Source organism: Hemicordylus capensis, chromosome 1 (assembly GCF_027244095.1).
Source record: "Hemicordylus capensis ecotype Gifberg chromosome 1, rHemCap1.1.pri, whole genome shotgun sequence".
NCBI classification, from domain to species: domain Eukaryota; kingdom Metazoa; phylum Chordata; class Lepidosauria; order Squamata; family Cordylidae; genus Hemicordylus; species Hemicordylus capensis.
In genome coordinates, this window is record NC_069657.1 from 238823994 (window position 1) to 238846899 (window position 22906).

Genomic DNA, 22906 nt, shown 5'->3' on the forward strand with positions numbered 1-22906 from the left:
TACATCTGACTGACATCCCCCTCTCATGAATTACAAAGTAGCGCTCTCCGGCTGCCCACCCCACCTCCTTGTTCTCTTTCTGCATCACAAACAGCCTCCGGGATTTTATTGCCCAGAGAACTCATTCCTATATCGATGCATCCAGCTACTATTAACAAGACAAGGGGCAAGGCGAGTTGGGGGAATCCAAAGCTTTTGCTCGCAAGAAGAGCACAGTTAAACGAGAAAGGCGACCACAATGCATTCAGTGTCCCCTTTCTGCCCGATTTCAGTATTTGTTGGCACGTTATGTGCTAACAATTCTACTGATTTCCAAAAGCCAAAGTCCATTCACTGGCAAAAGGGAGAAATGTTCTGGTTGCTAAATAATACTGCGGTGTGTGTGTGGGGTGGAGTGGGGGGAATCCAGAGGGGAGAGTCCTTTATTCGAGCAAAAGTCTACAATGACAGCCAGACTTTCTCACATTCAATGCAAATAGTTCAGACATCCCTCTACAGATTAGGGGAATGGCATGGAGAAACATATATTTTACAATTTGTTTTAGGGGCCTTTTAACACACCCCATTCCTATCACTGTCTTTACACCTCCATATGAACTCTCCCCCCACCCTACATTTAGGGCTAGGTGATCCGTCTTTATAGAAAGGACTGGGGTGGGGTGAAGTTTAGGGGTTTAAAAACACCAACAAAGCCCAGCTACTTCCAACGCAGTGACAAAGTTAAACCAAAAAGAAAGAAAAGAAGGGGGGGAGTGAAGGGGGGAGAGAGAGCAGATGTCAAAAGCTCTGTTCACAAGACAATCTTGTGAGAGAAGATTCCACACACACCCCGCCCCACACACACACCCCGCATAAAATAGATTTACACTGGGCATTAGCTCACTTCTGAATTGCACCGACAGAGCATTCCAACTGCACAAATTAAAAGAAGGGGGCCAAAGACGAGATTGCCTTGTTCCTAAGAAGCAGCACTGCAAACAAGCCCGAGTTAAGTTGCTCCTTCTTAGATCCAGGCTTGTCAGGATCTAAGTTGCAGGGTTGCTCCCATCCCAGTCCTCAGGAACACGTTGCTGAAGCTGTGCATTGCTGCATGTATGGATACCCGCACAAATAAATCATGGCAGTGTGAGCTGCTCCAAGCTGCTGCAGGAATCGCTTCAACCTGAGGGCAGATTTCTGCCCTTTTAAATAACACCAGCCCCCAATGGCGCGGAGCGAGGGGTTCCCTCCCTTGTAAAGTCATCCGCAAGGGGAAGGAGCACTCAGTAATCCTCCAAAGCCAGAAGGAACCGAGAGATCAGTTCCCACCCCAGCAATCTCAATACTCCCCCGCCCCAAATAAATCGCCCTGAAGTCCCCCGCTTTCAATCACTCCCTTGGAACAGTGGAGGGGAGAGCCACCAGGTTTGTGAAAGGGGATCGGCCTGAAATCTGCATTTCCCAGTGTTTCCTTGCAAATAGTCAGGTCCCCCCCCTTTCCCCCCCAAAGAGCTTGTTTTGCAAATTGCAAAGAAGGAAAAGAGCTCTCACCGTGGAAGCTGCGTTGCACCAACCCTCCTCCCTCCCTTCTTTTTCCCCCTCGGATTCTCTTCTTCCTGCGGTTGGCGAGTAAATCCAACCCCAAAGCCAAAATAAAATAAAAACGAAGATGAGAAACAGAAGCGGCTCTTCTGTTCCAAGCTCACTTCAGTCCAGCTCGCAAGCGAGAAGCATTGAAACTTCCAAACAAGCACACCAAACAAAAACCCAGTGAGTGGCTGCACGGGGCGCCCTCGGAGCGGTGGGCAGGGCGAGAGGGAAGGCAGAGGGAGACAGGCGAAGGCAAACAACCCCCGATCCAGCCGCGCAGAGCCCTTTCCCCCACTTCGCGGCCGCCGCCCGCTGGGTTTATCTGCTCTGGTGCGGACGATTGGCTGCTCGTCGGTCGCTTGGTCGGTCTGTGTGGCGGCGGCTGCAAAAAAAATTTTCGGCAGCAAAAAAAAAAAAAATTCCAGAAATTTTCAGGGATCAGTGGGGGCACTTTTTGGTGCCCCCCCAGCAAGTGGCGCCCGGGGCACGTGCCCCCCGCCCCCCCTATCGTTACGCCTCTGCTCCCAGGACTCTCATCTCAGAGCTAAATGAGCTTCTTTCAGCCTGACGTGCGGCAGAGTTTGCTCTTCTGACAATATACCTGTTGGTATAAAGTTCATCCTGTCACCAACCCCTTGCCAAGACAGAGAGGAAAATGCACCCTCTTGGAGGGACCTACTTGTTTATTCATGTTAGGAAGGGAAGAGATGAATGGTCTACCCAACTCAGGAATATCAATTGCCCATGAAAGAAGGGGAAGGGCTGACAAAGAAATGTAGATGACAGAGATCCCTCTCATTTTCCTTCCTGCCAAAACTCTACAGAACTCCCCAGTTTGGTCCACCATGCGGCCAAACTTGCAATCTGCGTCATGGATTCCAGGAGGGATGTGAGCCGATATGCCAGGGTGGGAATCTAACAGCTCCTAGAGGTGCTTCTCCACCACAAAGGTAAGAAAGCTGATGAGATCAGCACCGCTTTCTAGATTATTATGTGTTCTATAACAAATGCCTTAGTTTGACATACCAGTAAATAAGATTATAGCCCCTGGTCTCCTGTCTTGGTCCATTTATATCCACTGATTTCAGCTGGGTCCCTTGAAAGATTCTTCAGTAAGGGTGTGTCCTCCACAAAGATGACTCTGCTAGTGTGACCAGCAGCTGATTTAGCTGGATTTCCTCATCTCCCCTTCTCCACTAGACCCCATCCTATAAGCAAACATGGAGACAATGAGTATACAGGCCCTCTCGTAAACCAGACTCGAACCTCTTATTTCTCAAGTCTGGCTTCGGACCACTGCTGCAGTGAGCCATGGCGGGGTTCAGGCAATTCCTCTTGGGGGGGAATCCGGAAAGACTCCCAGCCATTCTGTCAGAAACCCCCTATGTCATCAGGATGTATAACTATTTAGCCCTGATGTTTCCTTCTCAGGCCAGAGCAGCAATGAAGCTGGGGATCTGTGGAGCCGGAGATGGCAGGAGGAGGAAAGAATACTGGCCTATCTCAACACAGCCAGAGTTGGGGAGGTAAGAAGATCCCTCTATGTGGCTCCCTTGGGTGCCAGAATGGTCCGTTGTCCCTCCTTTTGAGAGTGTGAGAATGGGCAGAGGTGTCTTCATCACTTTCTGCATTCAAGAAGCGCCAGTATCAGCATTAGGACATCTTGACACAGACCACTCCAGAGACACAGTGGGCTAAATAACTGCAGTGCATGTTAGTTCATGGAAATGCGACTTTCAACCTGCTGTAGTGGCATGACTCCTTGATAAGACAATGATGATTAATTTGGAATATCTACATCTATCAATGCACATGGTCCTTTACTGAGTAGCCTGAGCAGAAGGACAGGTCCTTCCCCAAGCAGCTTGTCATCTCAATTCTGACTGTGGAGGAGATCAAAGAAGGAAGGAATGAAGAGGGAGAATAGGAGAAACAGTGCTTATGAGCTGAATGCATGTGAATCAAGCTGCACATCTTTGGGCTTCAAGGGAATTAATTGAGGCTGATTCTAGATTTTAGGTTTTTGGAGAGATCTTTAACAAATATCAGCGAAGATCCTTCCTGAGGACCACTCTTTGGGCCATTGATCATCCCCTCCACAGGATTAAAGAGGCTGGTCTGATTCTGCTCTACTCCCTCCTTGGCAAGTCTGATACACTGATGGGGCATGAGGTGAGCCACTGGTTACGCTGCATGGTATTGGGGGTGGGGGATGGCACACAGCCCGAGCCCTTTACTGTAAACAAAAAGGGGCCTCTGATTCAGGCGGGGTGGGCATTTTCCCCATCTCTCCAGGAGGAGGAAATTAGGAAGAAAACCTGGTGTCGTCACTTTAAGGACATTTAAGAACAGCAAAGGGCTGCCTGAAGAACTCCAAGGTATCTATGAAAACCAAGGTAATCTCTATTTCCAAGGAATTGGGGAAGGGAAAGCCACATCCCTGGAGCCACAGTGCAAGTAGAAGTAAGTACTTTCTCCCACCAAAAAGCATCCCCTGTACCTTAGCTGGTCTAAGGAGTTAAAGGTCCCAAACATATTGCTGTAATGTGTGTGACCCGGACTTCCCAAGGGGTCATGTCTTGATTAGTCAGAAAACCTTGCATTAAGTCAATCCTTTTCAGGCCACATGCACATGTGCAGTGCATCCTGGGAAGATGGAACTTTTGGGAGTGAAATTCCTATAGTTCCTTGCTTTTTCAGGGACTACAGGCTCAAGGCCACATCCAGGGACCTCAGATCTAAATCTAGTAATCCTATTATGAATGTCACCCTCCCAGCCACCCTCTACTCCTGCTGCCAGGACCCAGAAATTCAATGTGGACCTAATGCAGAATTTGGGCGAAATTTATGAATGTGGATGCTTATCTAGAAAATGAATCCACTAATGTGGGATTATTTTCAGAGCCAATTTTCAGCAGCCCACCTAACTTCCATGGCATTTAATACAAGCTACACCTTTGACTTGCCTTCTAGCTGTATCTTTTATATCCTGTGCCCTCAAATGATTACTATGACAGGACTATTCTAGAAAAAAATACCAGCCATGACATAGCTCCAACAGGGTTCTTTCTGCGAAAAAACCCACTGCTTTGGAAGCAGACAGTACTATTTGCTTTGAGAGCCTGAATGCTAACACCAGCCCACATACAACTCCTATTACATTAGGAGTTCTACAGTGATTCCCATCCCTAACACTTTCCTTAGTCAAATGGTGCTGGCATCATTATATTTTCCCTTCTCTTCTCTCCCATTCAGTTGACTTACTGATGGACCTTGGCAGTGTAGCTAAGCTGACTACCCTCCCATGAAACCTTCTTCCTTCCCTCCCATGACACCTTTCCTTTGTAACGTGAACGTAATATTTATTTGGTCCTTGACCAGCAGTATTACAAATACAGACATAAAAACATAAACTATACATTAGCACATATTTTACAAAGAATATAACAGTATTTAGCCGCAGTTCTAATTTTATCTTCATCACATAGAGAAAATAAAAACCTCAATGAAACATCATCTGCTCTTCCATTAAAATTTATCAGAAGGGGAGAAAGTAGCTTTCCTCTGGCTTCATCATAGAAGCTTCAATGTAAAAAGGCATGTGCTATTGTTTCAACACAGCTCTTATCACAAGGACATACACGATTCACCAGGGGAATTCCTGCATATCTACCAAACAGAACTGCAGACGGAAGGACATCCAACCTGGCCAGCATCATGGCTCGTCTATATTCAGGAATCGTAACTACCTGGAGATAGAGGGCCAAATTAAATCCACTCAATTGGTCACCCAGGAACAATCTTTTAGATATCTGGGAAATTTCATATTGCAATTCAATGTCCATTAGGCGTTGAATAATTTGGATACGAGCTCTGTTGTAACCAAGCTCCTGTATGGCCTCTAAGGAGTAGCCACAGCGGGCCAGCTTATCAATGGCCTCAGTGTGCCATCTAAATTTAAAGGAGTCCTGTTTTAGAAAAGCAACCAAACCCTCGAGCAAAAAATAAATTTTTAACCAGTAAAGAATAATGACTCTCCATAAGCATGCCTGTAGCCTAATCATTCCGACCTCTCTTCTCAGAGCCACCGTGGGGGCACATCTGGGAACAGCCAGTACAGCTCTTAAAAATTTTGACTGCAGTGCCTCCAATGGATCAAGATTTTTAACTATGCCCAACTGAGCTCCATAAAACTGTTGAGGCAAAACCTTTGCCAAGAATAGTTTGACCACAGCCAGAACATAGTGTAATAGTGTAATAGTATTACCCTTAGTGTAATAGTAAGAGAGTATTGATTTAACTACTGGTTTGGCCTTTAAAACTGCCGAATCGAGGTGAGGTTTACGTGAACAGGAAGAATGAAATAGAGCTCCTAAATACCTAAAGGACTTAACCTGCTCTATCCTATGTGAGCTTATTGACCACTGATGCCCTCTGGGCCGGTTAGCAAAGACCATGACTTTTGTCTTTTGATAATTGATCTTCAAGTTCTCCTGTGTACAGTATTTATCTAACAGAAGGAGAACACGCTTTAGGCCAATAGGTGTTAGCGAAAGAATCGCCATATCATCCACATATAATAGAATGGAGATATGCCTATTCGCGATCTTGGGAGGATGCGTGGAAGGGGAGGAAATAAAAGAGACTATAGAATTGATATACAGGTTAAATAGCGTAGGGGCCAGTATACATCCTTGGTGGACCCCTCTATCTGAGGGTATTGCAGCAGTCAAAGCCTCTTGGAGGTTGTAACATACCTTTAGAGTGGAACCAGAATATAAAGTAAAAATTAACAAGAGCAGTCTTTTCTCGATGCCCAGCATCTTTTCCAGAGTCCTTCTCGAGGGATAAGGTCGAACACTGATTTTAAATCAACAAAGGCTGCAAAAAGTCCTCTATGTGATTTCGTTGAATACTTAGCCAACAGAAATTGAAGAACCAGGGCATGATCCAAAGTGGATCTCCCTTCTCTAAAGCCCGCCTGCTCTAGAGCCAGGATATCCCTTTCCTCAAGCCAATCTTTTAGCTTTAAGTACAGATGTTTAGCATATATTTTGCTAATTAAGCTTAGCAAGCTGATTGGACGATAATTTCTTGGATCGCTCCTAAGTCCTTTTTTATAAATTGGGACCACTATAGCTACTTTCCACTCATTTGGTATTAATGCTGTTACATCCATAGCCGTGAAGAGAGAGGAGAGGAGCGGGACCCACCAGGTTATATTTGCTTTAAGAGCTTCTAGAATGATACTGTCAATTCCAGGGGCTTTCCCCGAAGGGAATGAACTAATCAGCCTCTCTGCCTTTGCATGTGTTACAGGGGCCCACACTGGGGTATCCAAAGTCTGGAGTTGCTGTTCAAAGTCAGTGCTACCACTGACTTTGATGGCTGGTTTTTGATACAACGTACGAAAGTGGGCTTCCCAGATTTCAACAGAAATACATGGTGGGAGACAAGGTGTTGATTTATTTAATGCAGGGGTCACCAATTTCCAAAACCTAATCTGATTTCTCTCCTTGGCTGCCTCTATCAAAAGTTTCCAACCCTCTTTGATTGATACCTCCTTCTTCCTCTTAATTAGTTGTTTATACTGTGCTTTCTTTTCTGCAACCTCCACTCTAGGAAAGCTACCAGGGTCAATAGTAAAGCTTTTAAAAGCTCCCACCAATTCCGTTTTTGCTGCCCGACATTCTTTATCATACCATCACTTGGATGGGAGTTGGGTTGGGTGCATAGACACCTTATTAGAATTTGACATGGCCAGGAGAATACGATTCACAATATTTTCATAGTAACCAAGGATGTCTTCCATCTGATGAACGGGGGATAATTTTAAAATCCAGTCCCGCCATTTAGACATCTCCGCAGAGTGCAGCAAAGCAGAAACTTGCAAAGCACTGTTTTTTGTCCACTTTCTACCTGGAACCAAATTTTCAGTTTTTCCATGGGCATTTACACAGTCTAGGACAGGTGTCCAGTCAGTTATCCAAAAGCAACACTCAAGGGGAAGATGATCACTTTCAGGGTGAGGAATCACCCTGAAAAAAGCCAAATAGGGTATCATATGACGGGAAATGGCCATATAGTCAATCAACGAAGGATTATTGCTGGTCCAATGAGTAAAATGGGCTGGATGATCCAACTCTATAGCACCATTTACAATATGAAGATCAAGCCGGTAGCATATCGTTAGTAGTCTAAACCCTCTCAAATTTAATCTAGCATCTCTGGAGAGTCTAGACAGCAGTGGGAAAGGAACAAAATCGTCCTCAAAATGACAATGAAATCTATTCAAAAGGGAGTTATTATCCGACCCAAGCCAGGCATTAAAATCCCCTGCAACTAAAATCTGTGAGCCAGGATACTTTGCTTCGAGAGAGGATATAAAATCCTCTAACTTATCCCAGACATCATAAATCATAGAGCTGGACCCTTCTGACGGGATATAGACCGAAATCACCAAGATTTGAGCACCACGAACATCAATGAGAACTGCAAGCGCTAAATCATCTAATCTGCCAATTTGGAATGACCTTAAGCTGAACCTGTTTGAAATTAAGACAGCAATTCCTCTCTTGGCGCGATCAGCTCTTATACCTGGTTTGGCATCTATAGAAAAAGTTGTATAGCCTGACACTTCAAAAGGACTCACAGCCCAAGCCTCCTGTAAAAGTAAAATATCGTAAGTTGCTAGGCATAAAATAAAACTGGGATCAGCAGAGCATTTCCTCCACCCAGCAATATTCCAATTTAACAATTTTAACTTAAGAGCAGCACTTATAAGTAGTCTGATTTTATATTATCATATTATTATTATCATTATTATTTTAATATTGTTGTATTGCTGGTCTACGACCAAAATAAAGTTTGACATTTTACATTTACACTTATAAGTCAATTTCTATCGCCAGAGGCCGGAGTCTCCTCTACCTCCTGCTCGTGGGGACCAAAACTGCTAAAATCATTTGGTTAATTAGCTCTGGCGCAGAGTTGCCTCCCCCAACTTGCTCGTAAGGCCGCAATTGTGTCTGCTGGTCCACCAATTTGGTCGCAGCCAGTGTTTCTGAGCAAACAGGAGAACCAGAAGGGGAATTTGAGCCTAAAGAAGTAATGGGGGGATGAGCACTGTTGGTAGATTCAGAGGTGTGTTTAATTCGTCAAAACAAGGATCAGTCAGTATTCCCAGCCACTTATTTTTCTCCTCCTGTGTATATTCAGTTAGGGCCGTCTCAACAAGATTGGTAAGTGCCTTATTGACCAAACCGGAGTCTAAAAGGGGGACGGCGCAGAAAGGAGAGATCCCCTTTAGGTCAGCATTATCAGATATTGGCATTTGAGTATCTGTAGAGTGCGATTGAGTCCACTGGGGGCCTTCATTTTCCATGCACTTAGACAGAAGTTCCTGGTTTTCCTGATGACAGAATGCAAACAACTTAGGAGATACCACCTCCATTAGATTTGTCTCTTTTATGTCCTCATCTAAAGGAGAGGCTAAGGCATAGAAGGAGGCATTGATAAAGTCTTGTATCCTTTGTATTTGTTCTGTCAGCTTAACAGTTTCTGAAGGGGAAAGATGGCTAAACGAGCGTTCAGCTTCATCTTTATCATTCCCAGGGTTCTGTGATTTTAAAGTACAGTTGCAGGTGCATTTTCTTTGATGGACAGTTTCAGGGCCATCAAAAAAGACTATTCATCTCTAGATCTAAGCTTCCAATGCAATATATGTAGATGTTTAAAACATCTAGTTACTCTGATCCCATATTTGGCAAGATATCTGTTGGAACGTAAAAGGATCGATGGAATCATTCCCGCTCTACAAGTCAACATGATCCTTTTACAGCAATTTGAAACTGGTAAAAATTTACAATACATAATGTCATCATATGTAATAGACTTCCTTGTCAATAAAGCAATAGAACGAACAATAAATAAATTTATTCCTTGTCAATAAAGCAATAGAACTATAGCTGCCTTATGGTGCCATTTGTTATTGTTTATTGGGATCTTTGATATTGATAGCATAACATTATTAGGCTGCAACACATAATTGGATTTGGAGAGATGTGCTTCTGAACTTGCTTGAAGGAAAGACTGAGATCTATCCTCAGCTTTAAACATTGCCAAATGGGGCAGAAAGTAATTGGAATTAGGAGCACACATCATAAGAGTTGCCAGTCTGTTGTAATAGAGGTGATAGGGGTGATAGTTTACTCAACTGCCTATCAAGCTTATGCATATTCTCCAATATCAATTTTAAGGTGCTAGCAGTCAATTTATAGAATTGAGAGAGAGTAGTAGTTAGCCAGCTTAATTCTGATATAGGCTTGGCTGGGCTAGCTGAGGTCTTATCTTCAGGATTCTTTGGATTGCTGCCAACATCCTCCAGCAAAGTTATCACCTGGGGTTCTTGTACTTTATTTTGCCTTATTCCCAAAGGGGATTGAGAAACATCAGTTCTGCAGATAAAATAATCATCCAAACAGGATTGCTTAGCATTTTGTTCACCTTCTGCAAAATCTGGAGAATCTCCCAGCATTAGACTAGAAGAAGAGCTCTGTCGAAGTCTTTTATTTTTGACCATTGCTGACTCAGTTATTAGCAACGCAGCTGAGGCAAAACAGAGAATGTCTTATCAAGGTTCTTGACAACAGTTGTCTCAATTTAGAGAAGATTTATGGTCAGCCCAGTTTCCAGCAAAGTCCAGCAAACAAGATAAGGTAATAAATTTTCCTTTATCTTAATCGGAGCAAAGAATTAGACATATCGGCAAAAAACTACTACCAGAGCTGCTTCTAGTGCGTCCTCCCTTCAGTGTTCTGGAACCAGAAGTCCAACACCTTTTCTTCCTTTTCGTATGAGACACTCATACTTGAACTATACATCCTTCCACCCTAAACATATCAAGAGAAAGATCATATATCATCTGAATTAAATGTATCCGTAATCATGATCAAAATTCTTCAAAGGAATCAGGAAACTGAAATAACACCTTTTAAAACGTGGATACCATCAAAGATTACAACATCAATAGGACATCACCCAAAGTCTTTTAAGAACCATAATTCTAATAAGAAAAGATCAAGAAAAAGAAAAGCTCCTGCCTGCAGACTTCCCCAATGAAAGCTGTAAATTTTGTCACCATAGGTTCAATGCTGGTAGTGAAAGCTCTAAAGTGAGAATGTAGTTATCTGGTCATAAAACCCTTCATAATGCAAACCAAATAAAGCAGGAGGATCCCTTAAGGCAGAACTTAAGCTGATTAACATAAATGCAGAACTCTGTGCCAGAACTATGAAGCAAGATCTTAAGCAGATCACATTAATCACTTCCTACTGGTTCTCTTCTCAATACACAATACAGCATAGTTGCCTCCTAAAAAGTCCATGGGAGGTTCAAAAATGATGGAAACACAGAGACTGAGGAACAAAAATGCAAGGAATCCTGTTAGTACTTACAAGCTCAAAAGGTATTCTCAATTGTGGGAGTGTCATTTAAAACAAAAGGGATAGCTACAAAAATAGATCTAAAGTCTAATGAAAAAGATTTTAAAAATGGATTTTGAACTTCCCATTGGACTCTCCAGATAATCCAAGGGTTTAGGAAAGAAGAAAGTTAATTATTAGAGAGGAAGAAACTGACCATGCAAAGACATGAAGTATGGATATTTTAAACGCAGAGCCAAGACAAAATTCCCAACCCATGCACACCAAATACGAGACGTTTTGGCAAATGTTCATGACTGGCATCTAGAACCTATTATATAAAAAAGAGATGACCACCAGGGAGGAATTTGAGAGAAGGGGAAAAGTTAATTTAAAGAGAAGAAGAGATCTTATGAAATACTAATATGAAATCCCTCAGTGAAAAATAAAAAAAATAACTGCATCTGGAACTCTCAATCTTCTGAAAACCAAATACATCTTCAGTGCCATAATCTAATGCAATACCATCCAATCAAACTTCAGTTTTAACCCATGATTTGAAAAAATAGAGAAAAAACAATACCCTTTGGTATAAAGATTTTCCTCTTCACAAGAATTTTTGATAACAGCTTTTAATTTGACAGGGAATCCATAAAACCAATTCTTCATATTGAAAAATACTAATTACACATACAGGACAAAAATATAACAGCAATTATAACAACAGACTAAATGTATAAATGTATAAACTAATTTCCCCTAGTCTCTATAATACTTTTGGAAACTACAATAACAAAGAATCCAATGGGGTGGGGAAATAATCAGCTTTCAGTAAAATCTATCTCTTATAAGTAAGTTCAACCTAATAACTTCAACAGATAAATGCACCTATATGCCTTTAAACACAGATTCCCCTATTCTTCAATATCATACATTTGCTATTTCATCAGAGGGAATAAATTGAATATGTTCATATTAAATAAGCATATAATAATAGCTAAAATAACAAACTAAACATATTAGTATAAATTGTGATAACCTAAATGTATACATTTTTATCTTGAAATAAAGCAATAGGAATTAAAAATAAGAGTAATGAATTTAAAAGGGGGGGAAGGAAATAAAAACCTATTATTTAATTCTCACTTATCATTTACTTCCCAACATCAAAGCAAAATAGTAAAGAGTCCCAGAAAAAATCAGATCGAATAAGTAGATACTATTAAGAGTCTTTCATAGTCCATCAAGGGGTTAACTTGAAAGTCTTAAAAACATTCATGGTAGAAAGATAAGAGGAAACACTGCCTGGACTAGCTCCATAGGAAAGAAAACTTGTGCATGGGGAAATGTGTTATCAGGTTACGTGTAGTAAATATAAAAAGTCTTAGGTCTTCTATTTTTGATCATTCCAATTTCAAATGTTGACTTTCAGGCCAGACTTCTGAATAGGATTTACAATGCTGGGTAATATTTATACTCCATCAGTGGTGCTAGAAGGTATTCATCCAATTAGTCAACAGCAGAAAATAAAGAGAGTCCCAAAGTCCCAAAGGATGCTGAAACGTTCAAAGTTATTTCTTCCCCCCTGTTTTTCCATCACCATAATCCATAATAAAATGAAAAGGAGGCATCAAAAGCTCAGAAAATAATCCCCTTTCCATTTGTCTCTACAGTCCCAACTTCAATAATGTTGCTAAAAATTCCAGGCAGCAAGCAAGAGACATAAACATACTTGTATCACAAAAGAGCTTCTGTATTCAAACTTCCATATACATACTGTATTCAAACCATTAAAAACTAAAAAACCCTCATTCATTTATCTATTCCATCCCAACTTCAATAATGCTACTAAACGTTTGAAACAGAGAGTGCCACACAAAGAGCAAAGAACTTAATTACCAGCCATAAAACACTTTTATCAGTGCCAGAATTCCAGTGCTATGATTAGAGTTCAAAATGAGAGTAATTAGTAACTAGAGCATCAAACGCTTTGCAAAACCACTCACAGGAATTCTTCAAGGTAAAACTAAAAACTGATTGAAATAAGATGCTGGGTTCTGCAAAAAATTAAGCAGTAGAATCGCACATCGGTCATGTAAGACTTCATTCCTCTCCCAGCCAACCCTCTTCTTAATGCCATTTACATAATTACCTCTGGCAAAGTCAGTAGGAGGCTCAAAAGTAATACAGACAAAAAAAGGGGAGGCAAGAAAAAGTAAAAAGAAATGGCAAAGATCTTGCAAGCTCAAAAGCCATGGTCATCTCAGAGATTTGATAGGAAAGAAAAAAATAGATAAATAGCAAGTTGTTCTTCAGAAGGCATGATGTTAAGCCTTTCTCCGTTCAGCCTAATGCTTAATGCAGAAAGGTCTCTCCTGAGGGTTCATCCAGGGTCCTCCAGGCTTTTTCAAGCCTGGAATCTCCCCGGACTCCCACCCTGGGGTGGTGGGGAACAAGCCCCACACACATTCTGATCTTCATCTAACCGATGAAAGATAATTAGACCAAACGGGAGCGGAAAGCCCTGGCAGCCAAATTGCCAGGTGCTTCCCAGCAGAACGCCATCTTGCTTCTCTGTCCATTCCTCAAATTTCTCAAAAATTGTAAGTGATCGGGTAGCTGAACTATCAATGCTACTATCCATCAATATAGATCTAATTTGAAACCAAACTAGCCATGGTATTTGACATCCTGTTTGTTGTTCAATCTCAACCTTCTTAAATAACCTCTTATTTCTATGGATGTCTCTTATTCTATAAAAATTCTTTCCCTTCAACATCTTCAAATAAGCCAATCCATATTGATCTTCCCCACTATCCAGATATGTTAATAAAAGTGTTAGTGGAGAAATATATTTCTTATAGAATTAAATATATTTCTCCTAGGAATGAATCCAGATTGATCTATATGAACAATTTTATAACTAATTAATTTAAGTCAATTTGCCAACAATTTAGTATATAATTTATAATCAACATTAAGTAGCAAAATTGGTCTATAAGAGCTGACTTCCTGGTAAATCTCTACCTATCTGAAGAATTAATGTTATTTTTTGAGTTATACCACGAGGGTGGGAAACACGCTCCCTGACGTAGAACATTAATTAAAATTACAAACTCAGGTATAATAACTTCTTTAAATTCCCTAAAAAATTCCCCTATCAAACCATCTGGTCCTGGAGATTTGTAATTCTGAATGGTTTTAAAAACCTCAAGCACTTCTGCCTCAGTAAATGCTGCATCCAAAATTTTGATTCCTCTGGAGTTAATTGTGGGGTACTAATCTTATCTAAGTAGTTAAGAATTTCCCCTTGTGTTGGGTTATGAGAATTATATAATTGTTCAAAGAACTTAACAAACTGATCACTGATATCTTTAGTATTAGTGATGGTTCAAACTTTACCATCCTTTATTACTTTTATAAACCTCTTCTCCTTAACTTTCTTTAATTTATATGCTAACCATCTTGTAATTTTATTATCATATTCATAATAACTTTGTTTTACATAAATGGGTTGAGTAGAAATTTTTGTCGTTTCCAAAACCATGAGCTCCTTCCTTTTCTTCTCTATTGCTTAAAGGTATTAACATACCCTGTTCTGTTAAATATTGCCAATAAGTGTTTAATCCCCAACTCTAGTTTATCACTCATTTGTGTTGATTCTTTTTTAATCTTTCTCATCGGATTAATGCACTCCCCTCTAATAACAGCTTTCATCACATCCCATTTCATTACTAGTGATGTATGCTCCTTATCATTTCCATTAAAAGAAATTCTTAATGTTTGGGCCAATTGTTGCTTTGCCACCCACTCCACAAGTAATCTAGGTTTAAAACACCAAACCAGGGAGAATAAAATGTTCTCCTCTAAGTAGATACTGTTTTAATTGTGTTTTAATTATGTTTTAATAATTTTAACTTTTTAATTTTAATTTTTGAAATGTTTTAATCTTTTATTGGCTGCCTTTATTGTTTGTAAACCGTCCAGAGAACTTGCGTTTTGGGTGGTATAGAAATGTATTATATAGATAAATAAATAAGTAAATAAATAATTTGAATTTAAAGATCACTGGGGCTTGATCCAAAAAAAGAATAGGTCCAATTTCTCCCTTATGAAATTTTATGAAATGAAAATGAGTTAACAAAGTTTTAGGTGCCCATATATGGCAACCTAGAATAAGATTGGTGTCTTCCTGAAAAAAAGGTAAAACTTTTTGCAGAGGGATTAAGCATTCACCAAGAATCTATAAATTCATATTTATGCATCAATCTTGGAAAGTTCAATGATAGTGAGGCTTGTTCCTTATATTGTAAAGATCTTGATTTATTCTCGTTAGATGACTTAGTGGCATCAATATTAAAGTCTCCCGCCCAACACTATCTTAGTACCAGCAAACATTTTCATTTTCCTCCTTGTTTTCTGAAGGAAGTCAATCTGTCTCTGATTTGGAGCATAAATAGAGGCGCAAGTAATATCCTTATTGTGCAACTTCCCCTTAATAAAAATAAATCTTCCATCTTTATCTTTCAAAAAAAATATTCAGTAACAAGATCAATGTCAGCTTTAAATAAAATACCAAACCCTCTTGCTTTGTTTGTCCCTTGAGCAGAAAACTGTTTTCAAAAATAGCTATCAGCAATACCATCTATCTTATAAGTCTCTTGCAAAAAGACCACAACTAGGTTAAAGGATTTAATATGTTTAGATATCCTGGCCCTTTTGATTGGATCACCCAAACCTCTCATGTTCAAGGAAACAACAGTACAGTGCTCACTCATTTTTAATTCTTAGTCCATGCTGACAATATATATAATTATTTCTCTAAGCCAGAATGTGTGGGGATACCTTGTGGAACGTTCCAGCCAGAGGTGGAGGGCGGCCGGCGGGGAGGAGGATGGCTGGCAGGCGAAGCCCCGCTGGCCTTCTCCACCTATTGGATACCATAATGTTTATTTCATAAACATATCACTGCTTTCTCCCTTATATTGATGCTGTGATGTTGCTAAAGCTTCTCTAATTCATATGATATGGTGTTGCAATATAATAGCTCCTTTTGGCAAGAAGAGATTGCTTAGATCAACCTAGTTTTGAATTCTGATTTTAGATTTTGTGACAATCAATAACTATCCTTCTTAGTCATCTAATAAGCTTCTCTTATTAATTTCTCTTGTGAAACTTCTCTTGTGGTAGCAGATCATGTCTCTCCTTTTGCAGTATGTCAAGCCTTCAGTTTATCAGTAGATGCAGGGGTGGATGAATGGATAGGCAAAGTAGGCACTTTCCTATGGCAGCAGATCAGAGGGGCGCCAACTCAGAGGGGCGGCAAATCAGCCCGACTCTAAGACAATATGGATCTTGTGTTGCCACTGCAAAGCAGGCAGCGTCGAGGTCCGGGGATGGGGTGCAAAAGCCAGGAGGTGCGTGGGAGGGAGGGACGCAAACCTGGAAGCCTGGCAAGGAGGCTCTTCCTCCCGAGTCCCAGTGATACCTCTCTGCTGTGCTAGCATGAGGGGTGGCTGCTGGGGAGGGGACAAAGGAGACAGGGAAAGAGCTTTAAGTCCTGGATGGGGCCAAGCACAAGACATTGAAGTGGTGGATAGCTTCTGCCTTTTAGGATCAACCATCAACGGTAAAGGATCCAGCAGTCAAGAAGTACGCCGCAGACTAGCACTTGGTAGGGTTGCAATGAATGCCTTGGAAAGGATGTTTAGATGCCGTGACATGTCTATATCTACAAAGATTAGAATCCTTCAGACAATGGTTTTCCCCATGACATTCTATGGATGTGAAAGCTGGACTTGGAAGAAAAGCATTGACGCTTTTGAACTTTGGTGCTGGAGAAGACTTTTGAGGATATTCTGGATAACCAGGAAAAGAAACAAATGGATCCTAGAACAAAACAATCCAGAATTTTCACTCGAGGCACAAATGACCAGGCTCAAACTATCATACTTTGGAAACATTATGCGAAAACCCAGCTCCCTTGAGAAGTCCATAATGCTGGGGAAAGTTGAAGGAAAGAGAAGAAGAGGATGACCAGCAGCAAGGATGATTCGATTACGACAGCAATGAATGCACCACTGAGAGACCTTCAAGGCCAAGTTGAAGACAGGTCATCCTGGAGAGAATCTATGTGGCTGCTAAGAGTCGACACCAACTTGATGGCACTTAATCCATCAATCAATCATTAGCCCATCATACTATTCTTAGACAATAGTTCTATAAAACATAACAATAAATAAATATAATATACTTTAGCAAATTATAAATGGTTCAAGAAACTCAGAAAGCCAGGACTATGAGTACATCCGTTGTTTTTGTAATCTTATAGAGTTCTATATTTGCAGCCCCCAATATTATCTGTTTAGCATTTAGCCGTTTTATGTGACATGATAACAGACCTTCAGATGACTGAAAACTGCTACACTCTTTCTGAATTCTTGAGCTACATGAGGTTGCTCCCTGAATAACACAATGTAGGCATTGTATTTTTGAGGGAGGAATAATGGCTAGGTTGCAAAGAACCATGTGACTAGTTCCACACGCCCAAGAAGTGGGCATGTTTTCAAAAAGTAGCCCCCTAATGCTACTGAGGAAAGTTTCATAAACTACTAGTGATATGGCATGATAGTCTGTTTAAAAAAGAAGTTCACAACTCCTACTGGGCAGGTGTAAGCCCCTAACCATGTCTAGCTCTTACAATTCCAATGTATGTCTTTACATTTCAATTTCTGATTTCTTCCTTCCTTCCTTCTTTGGCTTTGGTGGAAATTTTGGGTTTGGATAATAACTTGCCGGGGTTCTTTGATGTAATAAGGTTTCACTAAGGATCAAATCAGGCATGACAGAAACCAATCCTTTTGTGTACACAGTCACAGACCAGCAAACAACCCCAATACAGGTTGAACAAAAGAAAACAAGCGTGTGAACATAATACAATAAGCACAATTGACATTAAAACTATACCTAACACTATCTACCAATACTGTACAGAGTGAGTTTGAACCCCCTACTCACAACCTGTACCGGCTATGAGGAAACTAGTACCTGTTGTCTAATTTTATTTACAAACAGACAGAATATAGTGACATTTTAGGAAATCTCATCTTTCTGGTTGGACAGCAAAATACATAAAATAAAACTGTGTGGCCTGGAAAATTAATTAAAATGCTGATGAAATTGGTGCAAAACACATGTGGTGTTTTGGCCTTTGCAGAGAGATGTAGCCATTGCTGCTTAGGAGCTGGGGGAGACAAACAATAAAATGAGCCATAAATAACAGGTGGTAACGACAGAAGACTATTTCCATGTTTCAGGTGGGAGGGAGAGAGGAAGAAGATCAACTTCCAAATACACAACAATGCTAACTGTGCATGTGTGTTGAATGGAATCCTTTGGTTGTTTCATTATTTTGTTTTTAATTTGTACTTCACCACCCCTGGAGTCTCAGCACAAAAACACAGTATAGAAATGCAACAAGAATTTGACCTGGGAGACTACTGCGCAGGTGCATTAGGCATATATTTTCACAACACAAGGCAGCTTACAATAACTGTCAGAAGCAATTAAAATACAGTAGAATACAAATAAAACGGTGACCTAAAAACAGTCAGCACAACTGAGGCCAGACCAGAGATATACCCTCCTAGAAGCTAGATTTTTTCTGGTAATTCAGGCTGTTAGTCATTCAAGCCATTTTCTATCTCTACAGTTTATCCTTGGTGTGTTACTGAGCCCCATTTCTAACATTTAGCCATGCTTAGTTTTTTCAGTAAGGCCCTGAAGCATGTCCTGCTTTGGATACTTGATAAAGCATTGTGGAGAAATCTCCAGGAGTTTGTCTGAATGAGTGGAGGCCACACCATCCATTAGGTTCAAGATTTATTATCACAACATGCCGGGTGCCTGCAGTAGACTTGGCAAAAGTGCTTTAAACATTTACATATCTTAATGCAAACATAGGCTCACCAGTTAAGGGCTTACAGCACACTGTCTGAAACAATCATAATAGAATAACATTTCAACATTATGCAATAAATTTCCCCCCAATCAGGGGCATACAACATAACCAGTTACCCAATTATTTTAAAGGTCAGACATCGGACTATACTGAGAGTGTGCACCAATCACCATTTGCCAGCAGTTCTTATGTCATCCCATCTCCTTCAATTCCCTCCAAACAGCACAATGATACATTGTGTTACCATAGCAACCCTTCAGGAGCACTGAAATCCAAACTTACAGGCCTTGCCTAGATTTTTGACTAGGCCCAAACCAGACCCAAATAAAGTTTTTCTTCATCATTCCCCGCCTTTGAGGCTCCATGTGAATACATTAAGCCTCACTTTTGCACTTCACACATCTGAAGGCATGCCTCATGTTTGCGCAACTTGGTAGGAATTTCGTGCAGTTCAGCTCGAGTGAGGCAGGCATAAATAGCATCAGATCTGTTTAGAGTTTGCATACAGCATTTCAATAACATGACCCCAACATATAAAAGCCAGCGTGGTGTAGTGGTTAGAGTGCTGGACTAGGACCGGGGAGACCCGGGTTCAAATCCCCATTCAGCCATAAAACTAGCTGGGTGACTTTGGGCCAGTCACATCCTCTCAGCATAACCTACTTCACAGGGTTGTTGTGAAAAAGAAACTCAAGTATGTAGTACACTGCTCTGGGCTCATTGGAGGAAGAGCGGGATATAAATGTAAATAATAATAATAATAATAATAATAATAAAGCAATGGAAATTAGGATAATAAAACAAACTGCTAATTTTTTCCTTCCCTGGGCTCCCAAATCTGGCAGCCAAGACCATGAACCGAGACCAAGTATCCCCAGTGTGATCTGGGGGTACATAGACCACTTGTTGGGTCTTCTGCATATGGTCAAAGGTTTCATCAAAATTGTCAGGAATATATATACAACATTCTTTCCCTACAAGGGCACAAACACCACCCTTAGAAGCCAAGAAGTAGTCCAAAGCCAATCTATTTTGCAGGGTCATTTGCCTAATCTTCCTTTGTTCCTTTGCCAAAGAAAGAAAGGCTTCTCCTGTTTCATTGACCAAAACCTCCACTACTGCCTGGAGCCTAATAACAGCACCTCCAACTCTGGCCACTCCTACCGGTGGGAGGAAGGACCATCCTATTGCATCAGCCACTGTTAAAGGGGTTCTGTTGCCCACTATATCTTGGGCAGAGCCCAAATCCCGCTGATTTCGCATTCCTTCTTTAGGATAGTGTTGGGTAATTGTAACTGTAGGCCATAACTGAGCTACATAAGATCTTCCAGACCAGTTTGGAGGTAAAGTCCTATAGGTTCTATTGCCACATACAAAAGAGTGTCCCACCAGGGCCATATATCCTGTGTTGCAGGTTTGGATGTAGAGGGCTATCTGTTCATAATAGCCTTGAATGGAGTAATCAAAAGGAATGACATTTGGTTTGTAAGAGCCGTTTATGTTAGCCCCATTCTTTACAAAGGTGACTTCACAGGAGCTATTTCTCACTTTATAACCTGTGCCATTACACTGGAAACAAAACTCTCCTTCCTTAGGCTGCACATATAGGCACAAACAAGTCTCATCTTGCATATCTGCCCAGGTGGTATTTGGCTTCGTTCCCCATGTAGCATAATCATAAGCAGACAGTTCAGTACTATTTAAAGGAATAGGGATCATGGGTAACCCCCCTTTGGCATGGACAGGCATGTGATGACATACCCAGGAAAAAGAGACGTGTTGCTATCAGCGTTTAGCTGCAGCTTTCGGACTTGATTTATAGCCGGGCTTAATTGCTCTCCACCTTCGGCCAGCTGACACAGATTCAGGGTTGATCTGGCTTGTGGAGCAGGCATCTACTTCTCCTGAGTTCTTCCACCTGTTGTCTGCGTCTCATCAGTCTTCTCTCGCGAGGATGCAAAGGTGCTTCACCATTTACCTCAGTGTCCTGCTCTCTATTCCCTGTCTACGAGTGCTATCTCTGATGGTTCCATTTGTCCTGAAGCTTCAACTGGACCTGCCTCAGGTATCTGCTGTGGGCTGACAGCTGGACTCTGCCCTTCAGGTTCCCCTGCAGCTGCTGGTGGACTGCCAGCTTTCCCTTCCTCTTCACAATCTGAGGACAGAGGCATGACACCAGGTTTCAAAGATGACAAGCCTCAGTGCTTGGAAGTATATGAGCCTCTTTTACCTGTGAGTGGAGAGACATAAACACTTTAGTCAGGTTTACACAAGACTGTACAATATCTTGGTCTAGCTGGACCAAGCTGTCCTGTACTAACTTTACCCCTGGGTTCGACTCCCACCCTTAGTGGCCTTCGCATCACAATTTCATGGGGTGCTAATCCATGTTTTCGATTTGGAGTATTTCTTATAGATAAGAGCACATAGGGTAGAGCATCTGGCCAGGGCAGGCCAGTATCTTTGATAGTCTTAGCCAGTTTGGTCTTCAAGTCCTAGGTCCTTCTTTCCACGTAGGCTGAGCTTTGAGGATGATGAGGGGTATGAAATTGCAGTTTTACCCCAAGAGCTTTACAAACTGTCTGGATGACCTGTATGTCACTCGACAACAAGCTCTCCTCTATGATTAGAGTGCTGTATTTCATTCAATAACAAGCTCTCCCTTGCTACTGCTGAGATTAGTGGGCACGACATGAAGAAGAACAAAAAGAGGATTAGATCTCCTTTAGAGGGGCAGCCTGACAGGCAAAAGAAGAAGCTGAAAAACTTAAAGATTGATCAATATTTAACGACATTGGGAAATGTAAGTACTGACCTACCTTTGGAAAACAGATACTCGGAGCTAATTGATTTGTGTGAAAACATTACAGCTGAGCAGACACATAAGAACATAAGAACAGCCCTGCTGGATCAGGCCCAAGGCCCATCTAGTCCAGCATCCTGTTTCGCACAGTGGCCCACCAGATGCCATTGGGAGCCTACAGTCAGGAGGCATGCCCTCTCACCTGCCATTACTCCCCTGCAACCGGTACTCAGAGGCACCCTGCCCTTGTGGCAGGAGGTGGCCTACAGCCCTCCGACTAGTAGCCATTGATAGACCTCTGCTCCATGAAGTCATCCAAACCCCTCTTAAAGCCATCCAGGTTGTTGGCTGTCACCACATCCTGAGGCAGAGCGTTCCACAAGTGGATCACGCGTTGTGTGAAAAAGTACTTCTGTTTGTTGGTCCTAGACCTTCTGGCAATCAATTTCATGGAGTGACCCCTGGTTCTAGTGTTGTGTGAGAGGGAAAAGAATCCCTCTCTCTCCACTTTCTCCACACCATGCATGATTTTATAGACCTCTATCATGTCTCCCCGCAGTCGTCTTTTTTCTAAACTAAAAAGCCCCAGGTGTTGTAGTCTTGCCTCATAGGAAAGGTGCTCTAGTCCCCTGATCATCTTGGTTGCCCTTTTCTGTACCTTCTCCAGTTCAACAATGTCCTTTTTAAGATGTGGTGACCAGAACTGTACGTAGTACTCCAAGTGTGGTCGCACCATAGTTTTGTATAAGGGCATTATAATGTTAGCCGTTTTATTTTCAATCCCCTTCCTAATGATCCCTAGCATGGAATTTGCCTTTTTCACAACTGCCACACATTGAGTCGACACTTTCAACGAGCTGTCAACCACAACCCCAAGATCCCTCTCCTGGTCCATCACCGACAGCTCGGATCCCATCAGCATATACTTGAAGTTGGGGTTTTTCATCCCAGTGTGCAACACTTTACACTTGCTAACATTGAACTGCATTTGCCATTTTGTCGCCCACTCCCCCAGTTTGGAGAGATCCTTTTGGAGCTGCTCACAATCCGTTTGAGATTTCACTACCCGGAAGAGTTTGGTATCATCTGCAAATTTGGCCACGTCGCTGCTTACCTCTGCTTCTAGAATCTAGATCATTTATGAATACATTA

At 41.5% G+C, this 22906-nt stretch overlaps 1 protein-coding gene across 6 annotated transcripts in view; it reads right to left on the bottom strand.

The window, feature by feature from the left end:
* The window catches only part of LOC128339987 (uncharacterized), a 130536-nt gene that overhangs the window by 23138 nt on the left and 84492 nt on the right, over window positions 1–22906 (bottom strand). For 2 of the 6 annotated variants that reach the window (XR_008313385.1, XR_008313381.1), the window contains 2 exons: window positions 19122–21181; window positions 9545–10460 (listed from right to left, as the gene is read on the bottom strand). The gene's annotated coding sequence lies outside the window, so the exon portion shown is untranslated. Of the gene's footprint in view, window positions 1–8079; window positions 8234–9544; window positions 10461–19067; window positions 21182–22906 lie in introns of those variants that run through there. The other 4 variants (XR_008313379.1, XR_008313380.1, XR_008313377.1 and 1 more) reach the window with 4 other exon arrangements.